Genomic DNA, 21,760 nt, shown 5'->3' with positions numbered 1-21,760 from the left:
ATATTTTATATATTTTGTATCGAAAATTTAATACATTTAGCTAATAACCAATGAATTATCAAGTGCAATTGAATGAATTATAAGAGGAAGAAGGTGGTGGATACGTTATGATCATCGTTAACTACCAGCGAAATAAACTTAATATTAAATCAAGATACACAATAACATATTAGACGCATATATATATATATATATATATATATATATATATATTTATAAATTTATAATAATGAATATTTTTGCTTTTTATTCGTAATAAAATTAATCCTTTGAGATGAAATTAATGAAAATTGCATGACAGAAAATACGTATGTATACGTTAAAAATGTGTTAAAGAAAAGATCTAGATCCATCGTCAATAGAATTATAATAATTAAAATGGTACTAATTGAACGACTTCATTTTATTTCTGGTAAAGGTATAAAACCTAGTAAAGTATCGTTGATTAAATCGTCAACAATCGGGAAATAGTTTTTAACCATTTTATCGTCTACCTTTCTTCAAGCTGTTCTCGAGAAGAGAGCAACGTTTTCCCATGAATATTTAACGTTCTTACAGGGTGTAAATTAAACGGAATTACGATTTAAATCGTCATCGTTACCCTCTGACTTTGTAAGGTATTATAAACGTGTACGAGACGGTCTTCTTTCATCGCGGTTCTCAAGGATGAAGAATAGGAGGTAAAGAAGAAGAGTAGAAGAAGGAGGAGGAGGAGAAGGATGAAGAGAAAGAAGAAGAAGAGAGAAAAAAAGAAAAAAACCATCATCATCTTCTTTTTTAATAATGGCTATCTCTCGTGTCGCGTGCAAGCGAAGCACGAAGCGTCGAGAAATGAGTCTTGTCGAGTAATCGCGCGATCGTTAATAAAAATATGCGATCATGCGAGAGAACGCTTTAAGTACGGTATATCTTGGCTAACGAGAGAAGCGTATTTTAGATAAATTATTAAATGTTTGCGACGTCACTCGAGAAACGAGCTAATAACTTGATAATTTGGAAGCTAATGAAAATAAAAACTAACATAAAATATACTTTATTTGTTACACCTATATATATATATATATATATATATATATATATATATATATATATATTACTAATAATATTATAATAAATAATATATGCGTGTATGTGTATGCGTGTGTATGTGTGTGTGTGTGTGTGTGTATATATATATATATATATATATATATATATATATATATATATATATATATATATAATATAAATATTATAGAGTATTATATCTTACTATATTTTTATAATAATTTGTAACTAATATTACATAACCAATAGTATATAAAGTGTTTACAATATTTGTAATCATTTATAATACATTTATAATAAATAATAATATATTTTTGTAATAATATTAATATATTACTAGAACTATTACTATTATGAAAATTAAAAAATATTAATTAGTATATTATATACATATATACATACATATACATATATAGATATATGTATTATTATATTGTATATAGACAATTATCTCTCTCTCTCTCTCTCTCTCTCTCTCTCTCCCTCTCTCTCTCTCTCTCTCCCTCTCTCTCTCTCTCTCTCTCTCTATATATATATATATATATATATATATATATATATATATATATATATATATATTTACATAAGTGTGGAAAGATTTCAATAGTACGACTGACTAACTAATACTGTCCATAGTTATTGTCATAACGAATCATTGGAATTTGGAAAAGACATTGATGTCGTTTTGCGTGCCATGCGAGACACACGAATTTTGGCACATCCTGTACCCTTACCATATGCATCTACATATGTATAAGCGCATATATCATAAATTTGCATTTGAAATAGGACGCGTACGTGTACAAGCTCTCTATCTCTCTCTTTCTCTATCTCTCTCTCTTTTGTGCATTGCATCTATTCTTATATACGAACGTACGTATAAATTTACATAATTTGTATATACATGTGCATAGAACGTAACCGCATCATTTGAGAAAATCGAACGATCGATCGAGAAATTGAAATTGAAATTGAAAAAGAAAAATGTAAGAAAAAAATGGATCTTTCAAATTGTAAGAGTAAGTAACTTAATATCACGGAGGTGTATATTTTAAGTGCAGATAAATCATGGTTTCACAGATCATTTGCCACAATGCTGTTAGGTCATCGCTGTCAGTAACACTCGTTCGATCCCTTCCATTTGTAGAGGTGGATGAAATTATTTCAGCGTGTGCGGCAGCACGATGCAAGCAGAGGGTGGAACATCCAAACGAGCGGATTATACGTTACTAACTTGGAATGCACTCTCTCCATGACTATGAGTTCATGGATAAACACAGAATATATATATATATATATATATATATATATATAGTATATATATATATATCGTATATATATATATATAGTATATATATATATATATATATATATATATACACATATCGTAGATAAAATTATATTATTAGGAAAAATAGAACGATGTCATTCTATTATAGAAAAATAGATTTTTTTTAAGGCGAAGTAAAATAATTTTTTTAGCATTATATATATATATATATATATATAATTATATTATTATATTATATATAAATATATATATTGTTATATAACATAATTATCCTGTTTATATATTAATTTCTTTTCATATTAGAATATAATATTTTTAATTCAATATAAGTAGATACGAGTATATATATATATATATATTTATTTATTATATATGTAATAGCCATTATATATTATATATATAAATATATAAGTTCATAATAGACAATTAAATGTATTCTTACTTAACGTTTTATCAAATATACGTTGAAAGAAGTAAAGCTTATTGGATATAAATAAATTTCGATAAGAAAGACGATTCGTCGTATTACGAAGGACGTAATGATCTCGTAGTGATATCTCCGAGAACGAGAAAGTACGGTATACGGACATCGCGACATTTTCCCTTCGAACGATCGAATCATGAAAAACGGAGAAGATTGGAAAAATGGTGAATTCTATCCTCAGGGACGAACTTAACTCTCGTCCTTGCTTCGATTGATTATCATCGAAGAAATTTGATATTTAACTCTTTCTTTCTCTCTCTCTCTCTCTCTCTCTCTCTCTCTCTCTCTCTACTTATCTATTTATCTATCTATATCTCTATGTCGATGTTTATAATAAATTATTTGTTCATACTAAAGAAAAAAGGGAAAAAGAAAAAATTACAAATAAACATGAAAAAGACAAAGAAAAGAAAAGAAAAACAAATAGTTAAAAAAATCGACGAGAAAGACGAGCATATAGATATCATGATCGAGGAACAAAACAATAATACTTCGAACAATGTCTAAAACGTTGAGGATACTATTTCATTCGCAGCGGCACGAATATCGACGTAGGATGTCATGTATATATTTTATTTCTATTCTTTCGTACACGTTTTAAACATTAATCTCTGAATTGTTTCAATCGAGAACGTATGTACGTAAGTACTTACATATATATGTGTAGAAAGAGAGGGGGAAAAAGAGAGAGAGAGAGAGAGAGAGAGAGAGAGAGAGAGAGAGAGATTGAGAAAGAATGAGAGAGAGAGAGTAAAAAGGGGAAAAAGACCCTAACTGACTTACCAAAATTCTAGTTATTTTTTTTCAAATACGTATTAAATTTGCAATGCACGTAGTTACTATAAAATATCTCAATATTGATTTCAGAGAGCTGATTCATTTTTTCGTAACAGTTCGTCACGTCTGCTTCGTGCAACTATCTACGATATGTACCACCGAATCACATATTTACTATATAGGTATATATATATGTATATATATATATATATATATATATATACACATAGATAGACACACATGCATATATTGTAAGCTGTGAAAACGATGGTCCGATAACATCGGATATTCATGAAAATTACCTGACAACCGTCAAACTCCATTGACATTCGTCAAATAGAAAAAAGGAATTTTTATATACTCATATATATATACTATATACATATATATATATATATATATATATATATATATATATATTTACACATATATATTTCGCATTGTCACGATTTACGCTTGACTGGATCAAATCATATCAAGGTTCGATACATTTTTCACTAGATATTTTATACAAGATAGAGAGAGAGAGGGAAAGAGAGAGAGTACATATTCACCCCATATTATTCACCGTTAACCTTTTCATATACATATAAGCTCTATACAATACACACATACACATATATATATATATATATATATATATATATATATATCTGTGTACAGGTATGGTGATGTATATATATATGTTCCAATAGTCTATTGAAATAATTAAATACTTAAACACGGCTCTTCTATTTTCTTTTTTCTTTTTATGTTCAGTCTCTCTCATCAGAATTCATTTACTCATTATGCAGACATTTTATTATTCTCTTCTTATCTCTTTAAAGGTCATCTCAGTTATTCTCTAGGATACATAAAAAGACAAATGATATTAACGTGATATTTATAAACTAAATGCGAACAGGTTTTCGCAATATTTATAATTAGACGAGGCCAACAACTAATTTTTTACTCTTTCCCTTTTTCATTTGTTCAGAGCCAAGCTTATATTTACAATCATCTCGAGCGAACGTCCGTATGGACACTATTATATGAGATTTAAGATAAACGTGCAGAGATTCTTATTAGAATAGATCTTCTTTAAAAAAAAAAAATAAATAAAAGGAAAAAGAAAAAGATACAGAAAAAAACGAAAAGAAACAAAAAAAAAGAAAAAAGAAAAGGAAACTTTCTCTAACGAGTAAAGTTCTATTAACTTCACTTTAGAAAAGTCACGAAAATTTAAGAAATAAATGACATCAAAATTCTATCCATCGTATCATGTTGTAAATACGTGTGTCCATGAGGTAAGAAATTCTATCGTTGAGATCAAAAAATGTTCAGAATCAGAATCAAGCCATTGGTACTTCTCCAACGAAGAGAATTCGACATGGTCGTCTTTCATAGATTTTACACGAATGTGCACTCAACGTGGCACAATGAACACCCGGTGACTAAGCCACGTTTCCGGTTTTTCGAAAGAAATCCTCTACTCACCCCTTGGTAATGCGTTTGTACCAACACAAACTAGAATAGTATATATACATGTGTATATATATATATATATATATATATATATATATATACACACTCATATGTACGTATGCACGTTCACATTTGTTCGTAATCATTCACTCAAAGGACGCTAACATACTATCGATACACCCACCCATCCTACTTATAAATTACTTCACTTTCACCATTACTTTACGATATCGAATCGATAAAATATTAATGCGTGATTTATTACGAATGGTAGTGACTTAAGGTCTGAGGAAGAAAGAAAAAAAAAAAGGAGAAGGAAAAAAATATCGAATGTCGTTCGATCCTTCCAATTACATTTCGATCTAACAATTCGCGGTCTTACTTACTAACACCATCCAACAATTTGCGGTCTCACTTACTATTACGATAAAGACAGTAAGATAGACAGACAGACAAATAGATAGATAGATCGATAGAAAGACAAAAATAGATATATAAAGATTAATAAATAGATAGATAGAAAGAGATAGATATATAAATAAACAGATAGAGAGGGAATGAATAATAGAAAGAGAAAGTAAGAACGTGATTATATATATGTTTCCCTGACAAATAACCGAACACAGCTATTCTGGTTTGGCCCGTTCGCTCGGTTGGGCGTCGCAGGGGTTGAAGAGAGGGTGACTGAAGGGAGTAGGAGGAGAAGGAGCAGAAGGAGAAGAACATAGAGGACGAAGCGTAAGAAGGGTGCGGAACGCAGCCCTTGCAACGGGCTGCGAGTCTTACAGCGTTAATTGCAAGTACTTCCCTCGGGGTACCGCAACCGGTACAACACCCTCTTACACTCACTCTCTTTCTCTCTCTCTCTCTCTCTCTCTCTTTTTCTCTCTTTCTCTCTCTCACTCTCTCTCTTTATCTCTCTTTCTCTCTCTCTCTTACGTATACACTCTCACTCTCTGCGACCAGTCATCCTCCCTCTCTTTCTCAGTTTAAGGGTACGAAGGGATGATTCGCGCACCCCTTTTTCCCTTTTCATGCTCGCCCGGGCCCTTTCATTCCTCGCCGGTGGTTAAAATATTAGGATTTCCCTGAGGTCTCCCAGTCCTCTTTACTTCTTTCCTCCGTGTCCTTCTCTTCCTCATCCCTTACTCCTTTACCCTTCGACGACTCTCCTCGAGAGCTTCGAAGATTTGAATCAAAGGTATTTTCTCTCTCTTTCTCTCTCTCTCTTTATCTCTTTATCTCTCTTTTTATCTCTCTCTCTCTCTCTCTCTCTCTCTCTTTATCTCTCTCTCTCTCTCTCTCACTCTCTCTCTCTTTATCTCTCTCTTTCTCTCTCTATGTCTGTCCTTCTCTCGTATCACGAATCACGTTACTTTTATTCAAATTTCGATCAACATGAATAACGAAGATATAGATAGATAGATAGATAGGTAGATAGGTAGGTAGAGAGAGAGAGAGAGAGAGAGAGAGAGAGAGAGAGAGAGAGAGAGAAGGGAAAAAAGAAAAAAGAAAAAAGAAAAAAGAAAAGATATGAAAAGAATTCTCTCGGCTTTTCACGTAATTTGCATTTTGAGTTCAATATTCCACGCGATGAAAATAATTCACTGTTCATAAATCAGACGCATAATATCGTTGCAGCGAGGTAAAGGTACCGTTATCTTCTCATCCTTCTTGATCCTCCGGAAAATGGTCTCTCTCTCTCTCTCTCTCTCTCTCTCTTTTTCTATCGTCCTTTCTCTCTTTCTCTTCTTTTTCGTTTTCTCTCTTCTTAGAATCTAAAGCGAAACTTACGCCGTTCAAGGGTGACTCTCAACCATAAGGAAGGGAGATTGGGGTTCTCACAGATAAAGCGAAATAAATAGACAAAGAAAGAAATGAAAAAAGAGAAAGAGAAAGAAAAAGAGAAAGAAAAAGAGAAGAAAGAGAGAGATAGAAAAATAGAAGGAAAATGAGAGAAAAAGAGAGAGAAAAAAGATTTTGTCATTGGTTAGTAAGAGATAAAGATACGCGAACGGTGGTTGGTTATGGTGATGCACGGTACCAAGTCACTTTCATGTCGAGGGTTCGCGTTTTTCTTCCGTATACTCATGGGTTCTCGCGCTTGCGTATCCACGATTATTAAAGCCTTTACGTGCGAGGTTGGTGTGGGCTCGGCATGAGTAAAAGGGTGCGTTGAATCGGGTGTTATTGCTCGTTAGTCCCCCGGAGAACGCGGCAACGTGACCGAGAAATTGATGAGAACGTGGAGTTTGTGAAGTAGGAAGAGATATAAACGTTTACCTACGATCTAACCCTCCTCAATCTCCACTCTCCTCTTCCCTCCGTTCTCCTATAAGTGCAAATATAATGTATTAGGTATTTGATAAATTAAGATTAAGATTAATTGAACGCACATGAATATTTTTTGTTTTCCATTTATGGAAACAGAATGATTAAATATATACTTTTTTGTATGTCGAAAAATAGTAATAAAAAAAAAAAAAAAAAAACACGACACTCATATATGTTTATATTAAATGTACAAATATGTGTGCCATCAATGTTAATAATATCTGTACATAAGTATTGATTAGTTTAACATTTGATTTAATATTCGTTTAAATACTTTCCTTATTTGAATCGATTTTTTGAAATGAAACGAATGACATTTTCGTCGAATTAAATGTCATCGATATTGATAATACTAATAGATATTAATTAGATAATAATGTTCCTTTAAATACACATTATTATTCGAATCAATTTCGTGCAAAAATGATAAGACAAAAATTTTTAATGAAACATTAGCGCTATCGATATTAATAATATACGTATATCGATAAGTGTTGATTTAATTGAATATCAAAAATATTTTATTAAAATGAGACAATTTTCTTCTACTTTCTATCGAATAAGGAATGACGATCAACATTAAAAAATAATTGTAAGTAGAATCACAGTACTAATTATTTACGAATTCGACGGTCTCGAACTTCGTACTTTAAGGGTACGACTTCATTATCTCCCATGGGAGCAACTGTGACAGACCCCTCTTAACAGGACACCCGTTGCTTGGCACGCGTATACATCTACGTACATATAGTCATGTATATACCTATACATATATATATATATAACCCATACATACGTATATCTATAACCCTAATAGAGAGATCGCACTTAGAGGCGCGTAAATCAGAGTGCATTATAAATGCCACGAAAATTATGCGTTTGGCCGATTAGGGTAGGCATTATGTGGATGAACGAATATATATGAAAGGTTTATCCAATCACGTCACAGTCTGAATCCACTTTAATACAAAGCAATTTAACTCACGCGTATTGCGAAACGCTTGTTAAATTGTAGGTAAAAATTTCGAATGAACAAATTTGTGAGTTGTATAGCAATTCTTTTTCTTTTTTTTTTTTTATCCCTTACGAGAATCTATCTTTTCTTTTCTTTTTCATTCCGATTCTTTCTTGTTTCTTTTCTTTTCTTTTCTTTTTTTTTTGTTTCAATCTCCTTCTCTCCACCTTCTTCTTCTCTTTCTTATCGAGAAAAAAAGAAAAGATAAAGACTTATTTCGACGTGGCAAATTTATAGTGTGAGTGCTATGTGTATATATACATATACATATATATGTACGTTCGGATGGACTAACAGAAGGACCGATGAATACGAAGCTCGTCAAAAAGAATTCGGAGGAGAAAAGATGAGAGGACCGAGGAGGCCAGAAGGAAAGCTCTGCAAAAGCTTGGTAAAGGGACGTCGAGTGTCTGACAGCGTTTCTACAGTCTGTGTGTTAACACTTCGCGCCTCCCTTTTACGTATTACCACCCCTTTCTCCTCACCCCATTCTTTTTCTACTCATCCTTCTTCTCTTCCTTCTTCTTCTTCTTCTTCTTCCCTTCCTCCTCTCTTTCGCCTCATCCCTCACCCGACCACCCCTTCTACCCCACGTTCCCCTTCCTTATTCCATCCCATCGTCAAGTCCCTCAACGCACTCAAGAGAGAACTTTCGGGAAGGGAACAACTTACGCATCTGAGTCTCGTGAAATAGCCAAATATATATATATATATATATATTGTATGTATGTATGTATGGCCGTGTATATGTGTGTGTGTATATGTATGCATGTATGTATATCGGGCCGGTGAAATCTCGCAAGGGGGATACAAATCGGCCCTGTTTAAATGAAAAAAGTTTCGGGCATTTTTCTGAAAAATGCGAGAACGCGTCGTTTGATCCCCTCGAAGAAAAAGTAGAGTAGATAACAATAGTGAAAGGGAGAAAAAGAGAGACAGAGAGAAAGAGAGACAGAGAGAAAGAGAGAGAGAGAAGTAAATTAGTACTTTCAAGAGCTACTCAAGCATGTGATTACTTTTTCGTCAAATCTTCAAAGAATGAGTTGAACTGCTCCAAAACAAGGTCGAAGATATTTTAAATATATATGTATATATATATACAAGCGTGTGTGTGTGTGTATCTACATTGAAAAATTGGAATATCTTGTGAGGGACTGAAACTATTAAAAAAATTTTTTCATAGAATTGTTTGACATGAGAGTACATAACATAATGTACCAATTTTTTTTATAAGTAATGGGAGGAATTTCAAAGGCGAATTCGTTTATTTAAATATAATTATATATTTTTCTTTTCACAGATCGCTGGCATTTATCGAGACAAATTCAACGACGTATCATATGATATCATTAACAATATAATAAAAATATTATGAATTACATTATAAATTTATGTGTTCTAAAGAACATAATCCTGTGTTACTGGTTGCAGGCTGATAGACTGCATCATCAAACTTCTTACGAAATTAATTATGTTTTCTTAGGTCAATAGTTATAGAAAGAAGATAAGAAGTTCGTTCTTCATTTACAAAATGTTATTGTATTAAATGGTATTATATTGTATTTTAATATTTCATCTTTTATTATATTGTATTATATTAAAGTGCAATTTCTATGATAAAATAAAAATTTTTATAATTATCAAATACAAGGTATTTATAATGTACTATAGAAATTAAAGAAAATAAAAATGATTTATGTAAAAAGGATTATATAAAAAGAATTTATTCTTCTCACTCAAAAAATCAGTTTTTCTATATCAAATTTTTGATAAAACGAAAAATTAACTCGCAAATCTAGTATTGTATCAAGATCACATGATGAATGAAGAGGTGGCGAAAACATGCCATCTCCAGGTAAATTATTCTTTCCTCTTCAAAAATTCAAATTCTAGAGAGCACGGACAATTTCCTTGCAAATTGAGTTTTGTATCAGGATCACATGACGTATGAAGAGGTACCACTCAAGTCCATGCCACCTCCAGGTAAGTCATTGTTTCCTGTTAAAAAATTCAGATTTATGACAAAGCAAAAAATTTTATCGTAATTAGAACTTTGCATACTTTTTATCATTCTGAAATTTTATTAATTTTTTCTGATCATTTATCCTGGCTTCTTTAAAATATTGTATAAAGATCAATTTGATTTAAGGAAAATAATGGATGGATTTAAAAAAGAACTCATTTTTGTTCACAATAAACATTTATTTTCATTGTAATTATTTATACGTAGAAAACACAATATCTTTTTCTTATTATGTGTATATTTATTTAATAATATAAATTACGACGTCATATAATACAATATTAAAAAATTTGAATCCATTTTGTATGATATAAGGCATAATATATAGGTATAAATATATGCACATGTATACAGTGCAGTTTATTTTAATCGATTCAAGAAATTAAAATCATTAACTATTATATAATAGAAAATATATGTGTTATTAACTTCGAAAACTTTGAAAGAAGTCGCGAAGAATTTGAAATATTTTTTTCCTGAAATAATATTTTAATTAACAAGATCGACTAACGTACTATGCAAGAAAATAAAAGCGAATAAAAGAAAAAAAATATAATATTTAACAAACGTTCCGATAATAAAAAAAGAAATTACTATTTAAAATCAGTTAAACAATATACTATTCAATATGACGCCTCGAAGTTTGATTCACGGAATTAAAGGAATCGTCGATCTCGCGCAATCGATTCCGCATCCTACTGTAAAACATTCCGCAGGGAACGAATACGGAAATTCTCACACGGCGCACCGATTGGCATAAAAATACGCAGGGAGAACGGCGAGAATAGCGCGAAAGAACGTTAGCTCTCGTCGAATAAAACGTTGTTCTTCATCCATGAGAAAGCTTTATCGATCGCTTTCAACGTTAAAAAATTCTTGAAAGCAAAAAAGAAAAGAAAGAAAAAGAGAGAGAGACAGAAATAAAGGAAAAAAGAGGGAAAAGAAAAGAGAAAATAAAAAGGAGAAACTTGGTGACACGAGGAAAAAACCAAAAAAAAGAAGAAAAAATACAAAAAACCATTGGACACTCGTCGATTGTTCATTAACCACCCTGTGCTTGTCCTGTTATTTTAATTGTCTACTAGATTTGATGAAGATATGATCGACGGACGGACCTTTTATACAATATATAAATACAAATCTTAATGAAACTAGCAGCTTTTTTTTTTTCTTTCTTTTTTATTGTGTTTGTTCTTTGTTTTTTTTTTACAAAACAAAAAAAAACAAATAAACAATATACGCACACACAAACACGCGCACGAAGAGTTAGTTTAGAAACGATAGAGAAGGAAATAGCGTAATACATGCAACCCCCCCCCCCCAATCGTATCCGTAAAACGTAGATTTAAGCATCAACGCGAAGGCGAAGTGCTAACATCAAACTTTGTTTGCCCTTAGTCGAATGCATCAATCTCGAATGCAACTCACGAGTTCGCTTCGGTGCGAGACTGCTTGTTCGTAAAGAGTACATAAGAGGAACAAAGATAAATAGATATAGAGAGAAATAGATGGAAAAAAAGAGAGAGAGAGAGAGAGAGAGAGAGAGAAAGAGAGAGAGGGAGGGAGGAAGTTAACTGCATCGTACGACGAGTGCAACGCGTGCAGTTCCATCTTGGAGTGCAACGCATGCATCCCTATCGACGAGAACGACAAGTACCGAATCGTACACGTCGAATATATACTGGTATGTGTGTATATGTGTGTATGTGTTCGATGAATGCCATGGACGATTTCAATGAAGCAAACTCGAAGGCATAATGCGGGGAACATCGAGTGAGAGAGAGAGAGAGAGAGAGAGAGAGAGAGGCAGGGAGGAAGAAAGAGAAAGAGAGAGAGAGGGAAAGTCTACCGTATTCTGTGAAAAACGAAAAAATAGAAAAAGAAAGAGATAGAGAGAGAAAGAGAGAAAGAGAGAGAGAGAGAAGGAATGAAAAATAATTATTAATAGACTTTCAATGAAAAAAAAAAAAAAAAATAAAAATGAAACAACCAAAAAAAACAAAAAAGAATATAACTCACTGTGATAGTGAATGTTGTATTTAAAACGTAGTCTTATTTGAATAGCTGCATTATCGATCGAAAAGTCAATTAGAGGCAGATGAAAATCGTTCCGTATTGTTTTCTTTTTTTTCGCTTTTGTTTCTTTTTTCTTTAATTAATACCAAACGATTATGATAAATAAGAAAATTTGTTGGGGTGGATTTTTAATGAGATGAAAGATGAAAGGTTGGTAAGTATTCTCTCTCTCTCTCTCTCTCTCTCTCTCTCTCTCTCTCTTTCTCTCAGATGGATTCATGAAGATTCCTGCGTGCACTTTCCCGTACGCGCGCGCGTTCTCTCTCTCTCTCTTTCTCTCTTTCGACGTCGGTACGACCTCAGCATGATGGGGTGCAACGGCCTTTAAATCCCGGCGATTTAATCACCGTCGAGTTCCAAGGACGCGACTATGACTTTTACGTTAAACTTCTCACTTTCCTGGTGACAACGATTGGGGGAACATAATCCGGTGTTACCTGACAGCATGGACAAACCGTTCTTTTTGAAAGAAAAAAAGAGATTTCACATTTCGCCCTTTAAATCTTAATTATCCGAGAAAAAGAGAAAGGGAGAGAAAGAGATAGATATAGAAAAAGAGTGAGAGAGAGAGAGAGAGAGAGAGAAAGAAATAGATATAGAGAAAGACAAAGAAAAAGAAAGACAACACTCGACAAGTTCGAGTTTTTAAATAAAATCGATTTAAACTCAACCGTTTGCTCTATTTTAAAACTAACAAGAGAGAGAGAGAGAAAGAGAGAGAGAGAGAGAAAAGAGAGAAGAGAGACTCTTATACTTGACATGTTCGAGTTGCTAAAGACAACAAATCGATTTGAACAATACCTTTTAAAACTGATGAGAATGATAGAGAGAAAGAGAAGAGAGAGAGAGAGAGAGAGAGAGAGAGAGAGAGACAGAGAGAGACAGAGAAAGAAAGAGAGACAGAGACTTATACTTGACAAGTTCAAATTATTGAAGACAACAAATCGATTTAAACAAAACCTTTGTTCTCTTTTAAAATTAAGAGAAAGAGAGAGAGGATGAGAGAAACACTTATACTTGACAATTCTGATTAGTTAAAGACAATAAATTGATTTTAACAATGTTTTCCTTCGATAGACAAAGATAAATAGATAGAGAGAGAGATAGAGATAGATAAATTTCTATCTATCCAGATAGATATCTATCTAAATTCATAGAGAGACAGAGAAAGATAAAGAGAGAGAGAGAGAAAGAGAGAGAGAGAGAACGGAAGAGAAAGAAATAAAAAGAGTTATACTTAACAAGTTCGAGTTGTTAAAGGCAATATATCGAATAGAAGAAAACCTTTGTTTCCTTTTGAAATTGACGAGAGAGAGAGAGATAGAGAGAGAAAAAGACAAAGAGAGAGAGATAGAGAAAGAGACAAAGAGAGAGAAAGAGAGAGAGATATAAAGATAAAATATATGTCAGTTAAATGAGACAATCAATGAATACATGAATGAAAGGAACATGTTAAAACTCAAATGCGTAACTTGGGAAAGAAAATCCGATATTACAATTCCCGTATTACGGTAATATTCCGAGAGCTTGTTAACCGGCAGAGCCAGAGTTCTCGTTCGTATTTATGAAGATAACTCGGTCGCGAATCCTGCGCGAGACAGCAAAGGGACGATGGGGAGACAATTAATTGGCTGTAGTTGAAGCGTCCAAAGCTGAACGCGTAGCACCCTATACTACCATCTACGCGTCCTAAGCGAGACTTTCCAGACTTGTATTTCCACAGAGAGAAAGGTCGAAGTTAATCCTTTCAACCGATGGAGTGACACACCAATGTGTAGATGCGGTATATGCTAATAGCGATCTCGTCTTCTTTGTATGCACAATCTTTCATCTCCAGGTGAAATGTCAAGTATGTAATGTATTTTTTATATATATATATATATATATATATATATGTTGTTTCATATATATATATATATATATATATATATATATATATATATATATATATATAGATTGTTCGAAAAGTAGTTATGTTTCTTTCTCAACAAAAGCATTAGTTGTATATTTAAGCAGCTAACTTCATTCTAAACTGTATTGTAATTATATATTTTGAAAGCTAATATTTGAAGACGTATTTGTAAATAATTTTATTTGATTCTATACAATTGTTTTTTTGTTGGTGTCCTATTAAATATGGAGAATTAAAAGCGATATTTTCGCCATATTTTCTATATATATTTTATATATGTGATATATATATATGTATATATATATATATATATATATATATATATATATGTATATAATGTATTTTTGTACATGAACGCATTAAGGTACGGGTAAAACGTTTTACGGAAAATTTACTCTATGTAAATATGATGGCGAGGTACTTTTAATGTGAATACAAATGAGAATGATATTCACTATATGTATAAAAATAAAAGCAAGTATTAACTAAACACATACTCTATGTTTCTCTCCGTATGTATATGCGTGTACGAAAATTTAAATATTTTATATTTTATGTGTTTATTAAGTATTTTTTTTCGTTTATTTTATTTATCTCGTTGTTTTTTTTTTTTATTATTATCATTTCTATATAAACTTTAACATATAAAGTAATATCTACTTGTATAAAAGTAGACATTTTTATCAAGTAAATTTCTTCATTTTCCTCTAGAAGCACTTTACTTTTCGAAATAATACCATATCAGTACACGTAAAAGTACCAAAGAAAAAAAAAAAAAGAAAGGAAAAAAATAAAAAAGAAAGTCAAATATTTTATGTTCATTTAATATCATGATATGAATTTTCAAATATAAAAGATCTGTACAAAGTATTATACTTTAACACGTACTTGTGAACAATAAGATATCTCGTTTCATACACCAATCCCTTCGATATGTTAATATTTGATAAATGATTATATTCTTTTATCATATATAATCGTTACATCATATATAATCGGTGTAGACTTATTTCACATTATTTTCTACCATCGATCATTATCAATATGTCAAAAAACTTTCGATCATATAACAGGTACTTGATATATGCGATAAATTTGCCGCCATTTAGCCAATATTCGAGTGTCACAATGGAGGACAACGCGCGAACATAGAAATACGCGGGAGCTATTATTATACATCGAGTTTACCATGCAACATAGACGCGCGTATTTATGTACATATATATATATATATATACATATACATATATATATATATATTTATGTACATATATATATATCATGTATATATATATATATATATATATATATACATGATATATATATATATGTATATATGAATATATATCTGTATATGTATAATATCAATTTATATGTGTGAGTGTGTGTGTGTTTGTGTGTATACATACTACATTCTTCTTGTGAGCGAGTTCAAAGCGTTGAAAGTGTTAATACTCGACGCGATAGCTTGCCTATTTCCCGAAGACAATGGATTATGTCGTACCTCTGAGAGAGGCACAGCATTCACTATATTGAAAATTTTGCTGGGAACGTTGCCCGATCGATCCGAACCACTTTACAGTGTCGACGATGGACGTTTTCAAAGTGGACGAAACCTTACGAACTATTTGAAGAGAACGATGGATCGTGATCAATATCTAACGTTCGATGTTACTAGTAACTGAAATTGAGATAGAGAGAGAAAGAGAGAGAGAGAGAGAGAGAGAGAAAGAGAGAGAGAGAAAGAGAGAGAGAGAGAGAGATAGTTGCTTGTTCCTTTGGAAGACAATTCATCTCAATGGCGAGGACATAATGTCTTTACCTCACCGATCTATTCGCCTGATTTAATCATTCTTGTTAGAGATCGACGAAGAACACACACGATATTCTCTCTCTCTCACTCTTTCTCTCTCTCTCTCTCTCTCTCTCTCTCTCTATCTATCTATCTATTTATCTATCTCTATCTCTCTCTATATATCTGTTTACCCATCTCTCTTTCTCTCTCTCTCTCTCTCTCTCCTTCTCTCTTTCACGTTTCTCAATCTCGGGACACTCGGGTAAACGCATGCGCGAAACATAGTTTACACGTACATACTTCCATTCATCTCTAATGCCTCGGGCACCCCCTACTGTTTACCAATTTATTTTCCTCCCTTGTTCAAGGTTTCCATGGGAAACTGAACGGAACGGATCTATTTGCGAAAACGTATGTACGTATGTACACGTACGTAGGTATCTCTCAATTGGAAGATCTTGTCTATCTTTTCCGTTTCCCATTTTCCTCTTTCTTTCTCTTTCCATCTCTCTCATTTCCTTTATTTCACAAATAAACGAGAAACAAAGAAAAAAAGGGAAACATCGTGCGTTAAATCTAAAGATAATTATCACCTATCTTACGTATGTACATATCAGATAATTTATCCTTTATTCCGTTAGAACCGTCAGAAAAAAAATTTCATTAATGAAAATCTACTTAGTCGTTATCGCGGGATTGATGGTAGTTCATCGTTCGTCGTAAATATAATTAACTTTTCGTAAGATTTAATGGTTTTAACATTTCGTATATCGTTTCAATGATCTCCTTTCGAAATCGTTTAATTGTCGATATCTAAAAGTCCTTATAATCATAATGGATGTTGGAATAAATTTTAAATGAAAAAAGGAAAAAAAAATTAAAAACCAAAAAAAAGATAGAAAAAAAGTAAAAGAAAAAAAAAAAGAAAAAAAAAATAACAGAAAACTAAGTTCGCGCTCTATAAAGAAGCCATGTTCCGTTCCCAGGAGCTTTCCGGTGTCAGACGTTTCCTGTGTTCCTTTCTGCTCCTCTATATACCTATCGATCCTCGGTTTGTACCCTCCTCTTTGTGCCACCGACTCTCTCTCTCTCTTTCTCTCTGTCTCTTTCTTTCTTTCTCTCTTACTCATTCGTTCTGTCTTTCTCTGTCCCTCTTATCCTCTCCCTTCATCGTATCGTCATGTTCTCTCTCTCTCTCTCTCTCTCTCTCACGTTCGGCCTCTCTCTCCTTCCTCTCTCTCGCACCCATTTCTAGCCCTCAATCTATCTTTCTTCGTTCCTCTATCCCTTCCTACCACCTACCTATCCACGTACCTATCTACCTACCTTCCTACCTTTCCCTCCGCCCCTCTCGTTGATCTATATTGCATTCGTACTCTCTCTCTCTCTCTCTCTCTCTCTCTTTCGCCGTCTCTCCTTCCATCTTTCTTACTCCCCCCACTCCACTATCCACCCCCACTTCACCCCCAACCAACGAGAATGTCCTCGGAACTTAAGCTATCGCGTGGAGGGTAATTTTCCTCGCATATTTATACGCACGTCTCATCGAGAAAAGTAGCTCCGTTAAATGATCATCCTCCTCTTTCTTCCTCGTCGTCGTCTACGTGTTTAACTGCATTTAATGAATTCATATATTGTCAGAAGGAACGTGAATTAATCATTTACGTCAATTTTTTTTGACTATAAATCGTATGCCTTTCGCGATCATCTTTCTTTCTTTCTTCCTTTTTTTTCTTTTTAATTTCTTTATGTTTCTTTTCTTTTCTCTTTATCCTTTCATAACAACATCGCTTTCTCGTTTTCAGAATCATTTACCCTAAATCGTGAGTCCGAGATTACTTTTTTCTTTTTCCTTTTTTTTTTTTTTTACATTTTAATCGTAGCAATATTAACCAATATGATATCAGTTTGCTCGTAATAATTTATATTGGTGAACGATTAACCGTTAGGTATCCATAACTATGACTAGCACGTTTAACTGTACCATCTAATCCCTATAATCCTATCGGTGAATATTACATGATCCCTCGTTGAACTCCTCGCCGCAACGATATGAAAATTTTCTTAACTTCTCGTATATAATTCGCGGATGCTTTTAATCTATGATTTATATGATAATTTTGCAGAATTTCAATCGTGATACAGACGATATTTATGCGAAATTCATAACTAGAACGGAATTATTTCAGTTTTTATTTCGCATTCCATAACGTGAATGGATTTTACAAGGTCGTCTATTTATATAATCCTTTGAAAAGAAATTTTCTAAATAAATATAAAAAAATATATATATAATAAATATATATATGTACGTATACAATACAAATATTCCGTATATAATACAAATTTGATCAAGTTCACCACAAGATCGCTAAAAAGGCACTTTATATCTACAAGTTGTCCCCGTTTATCTCAAAAAATGAATTTGACTTTAAAATAAATTTTAATAAATTTTAAAGTCAAATTCATTTTTTCTCATTTCTTTTTTTTTTTTTTAATGAAACAATATATTTTCACAGTTCGATGACATTTTTAAAGTAAGAGAATTCAACGACGCGCCGCCCTATAAGACTCCATTTTTATTATAAATTACATTATAAATTTTTGAATTTGCTAAGAAGTATAATACTGATTATCGATTGTTAAATTGCACGTTTGTTTCTTACGAAACAAACTTCATTTACGATAGTACAACAGTTACAAGTCGATAATTCGTTAAGCATACGTGAAGATACAATGAAAATTCGGTCGTAAAAGAAAAGAAATTTTTTTAATAGCTCCCAAATCGATCACAAGATATTCCAATTTTTCGAGATAACGTGAACACCCTGTATATACCGCATGTACTTTTTTCTTTCTTTCTTTTAACGTCCAATACCAATGTAATACCCTTTCAACGAAATTTTCTTCCGTCCGATTGTTTTATTCGTTTCTATTTTATTTAAGCTAAGGTTTAAGATAATCTGAAATAAATGAAGTACCAACTCGGATGTAACAGACAACGAAGGGGGAACAAACAAAAGAGAAAAAAAAAAAGAGAAAAAAAAATGGACATAATTGTCCTTCTTCGTTTTGTTCTCGTGCGATACCTTAAGAATTTTTTAATACGTACCAATGAGTACAATTTTCAAAGGAACGAATTCAAAAGAATTTATATTATCGATCGTAAGGAAAATTACTTTAGCGATTTCAAAGAGACAAAAAGATTTTTTTTTTCTTTTCTCTTTTCTTTTTTTTTCTTTACAATATTAAATAAATTAAATCGGTCGAAACAGTAAATTCGTAAGGATCGAATGAATTGTTTTAATTAGACGTGTTTTTGGAATAGAATATTCTTATGCGTGGTCTCGTTTTTTCTTTCTTTTTTGTTTTTTACTTTGTCTTGCCATAAAGCATTAACTTTCTGAAACGTATCTTTTTTTCCCCATTGTTTCATCTTCTTCTCAGTGTTTTTTTATCTAAGCACAGTGATTTGTCTCTGCGCTTAGGTCGACTACTTTTTCCCGTCTCACGCGATCTCACATTACCGAGGGATATTCGCACAGTAATATCATGCAATTTTCTTACTATCCAAAAAAGGGAGAGAGAGAGAGAGAAATAGAGTGAGAAAAAGTGAGAGATAGGAGAGAGACAGAGGGAGGGAGAGAGAGAAAAAAAGAGAGTGAGAAAAAGTAAGAGACAAGAGAGAGAGAGAGAGAGAGAGAGAGAGAGAAAATGAGAAAAAATGTGAGAGAGAAAGAGAGAAAGAGAATGAGAAAAAATGAGACAAAAGAAAAATAGAGAAAGAGATAGAGAGAGAGAAAGAGTGAGAGAAAAGTGAGAGAAAAGTGAGAGAAAGAGAGATGATCCTCGTTTCATAATTTTAAGCAATGTATCTATGTACTGGATGATTCTAGACAGTGGGGAAAAAAATATATGATGCTCAAGATTTTATTATGAAATAGGTCGTACGTATGTACGTATGTAGCTATGTATATACTTACGTATATATATACATACATAAATACGTGATAAAAATAATAAATTGCAGAATCATGAGTGCTTGGAAAAAATCTCACGGTTCGTGTTACGGGACAACTATCACGGGAAGAGAAATAAAAACATTTCGTTTGACATACATAGATGGGTATAACGTATGAAACGTTTTCATTAAAGTTAAATTCGCTCAAATTTATCGATCATCTACACTGAAGGTAACTAACCGTCCAGCTAGCGTCATCGATTTTCGCAGTGCGTAATTTTGCGATATATGTATACATATGTTTCTGTGTGTATGTGTGTGCGTCCACGTGTATATATATATTATAAATGTTTATAAGACATACGCAAAATATATGTATAAAATATTTACGTATTATTAAAACAATATGAGGAAGCAAAAAAAAAATATATTTATATATATATATATATATATATATATATATATATATATATATAATTTTATTTTCGTTTCATAATTAATATTAATCAGATAAATGACAATTCCTTCTGATTTCTTTATTTTTTTTTTTACTTTTTACCAAATACAAAATCAATCGATTTTTTTCGAATAAATTTCAATATTAATACAAAATACAAAATACAAAATACATTAATACAAAATTTAATTAATACGCATAAACGTGGATATTAACTAATATTTATCGAATTCTCGATTTTATTCTCATTGTATAATTAACATTAATCACATAAATAACAAGAATACAAAACCGATCGAATTTTCTCTCTCCAAAAAAAAATCATCATGAATGAACATCAATAAATATGTCTATTTATATCTACGTGAATACGTAAATAATAATAATAATAATTTGATAAATTTCAAATTAACGATTACATTATCGTTTTATAATTAACATTAATTATGTATATAATTAAGAAGAAAAAATAAAAAACCAATCGGTTTATCTCCTCCCATCAAAAAAAGAGTCATCATGAACATTAATAAATATGTCTGCGTGTATCTATGTACTTATCAAATAAATTATTACATTATCGTTTTATAATTAATGTTAATTATATAAATAATTACTATCACATATACATATATACATACGCAAATATTGAAAACGAGACTAATCAATATTTTTCTGCAAAAAAAAAAAATAAATAAATAAAAGATAAAAAGAAAAACATCAACATCATCCAATATTCCAACAAAATGTAATCGGAATTGAATTAACGCATCACTTCCCCTTTCCTGCCAACTCTCCCTTCCCTCTCTCTCTCTCTCTCTTTTTCTCTATGAACACCACAGACACGAACCAGAAAAAGTTAGGCTCGTACCGACGCTGTGGTCGAAACCACCCCCGTCAGACGGCTCCAACACCGGCCGAGAAGAGTCTTTCCGCCACGTTTTCCAAAGCCGGGTCGTCTGACTCCCTACCGAAGGCTGCTGCTGCGCTCGCGTGGCGCGCGCCAGAGAGGGTGAAATACGTATGCAAGAAAGAAATAGAGAATATTAAAGAGAGAGAGAGAGAGAGAGAGAGAGAGAGAGAGAGAGAGAGAGAGAGAGGAAAAGAGAGGGAGAAAGAGAGAGGGA

This window comes from Vespa crabro, chromosome 5 (genome assembly GCF_910589235.1).
Source record: "Vespa crabro chromosome 5, iyVesCrab1.2, whole genome shotgun sequence".
Lineage (NCBI taxonomy): Eukaryota > Metazoa > Arthropoda > Insecta > Hymenoptera > Vespidae > Vespa > Vespa crabro.
Note: the sequence above shows the minus strand (reverse complement) of the source record.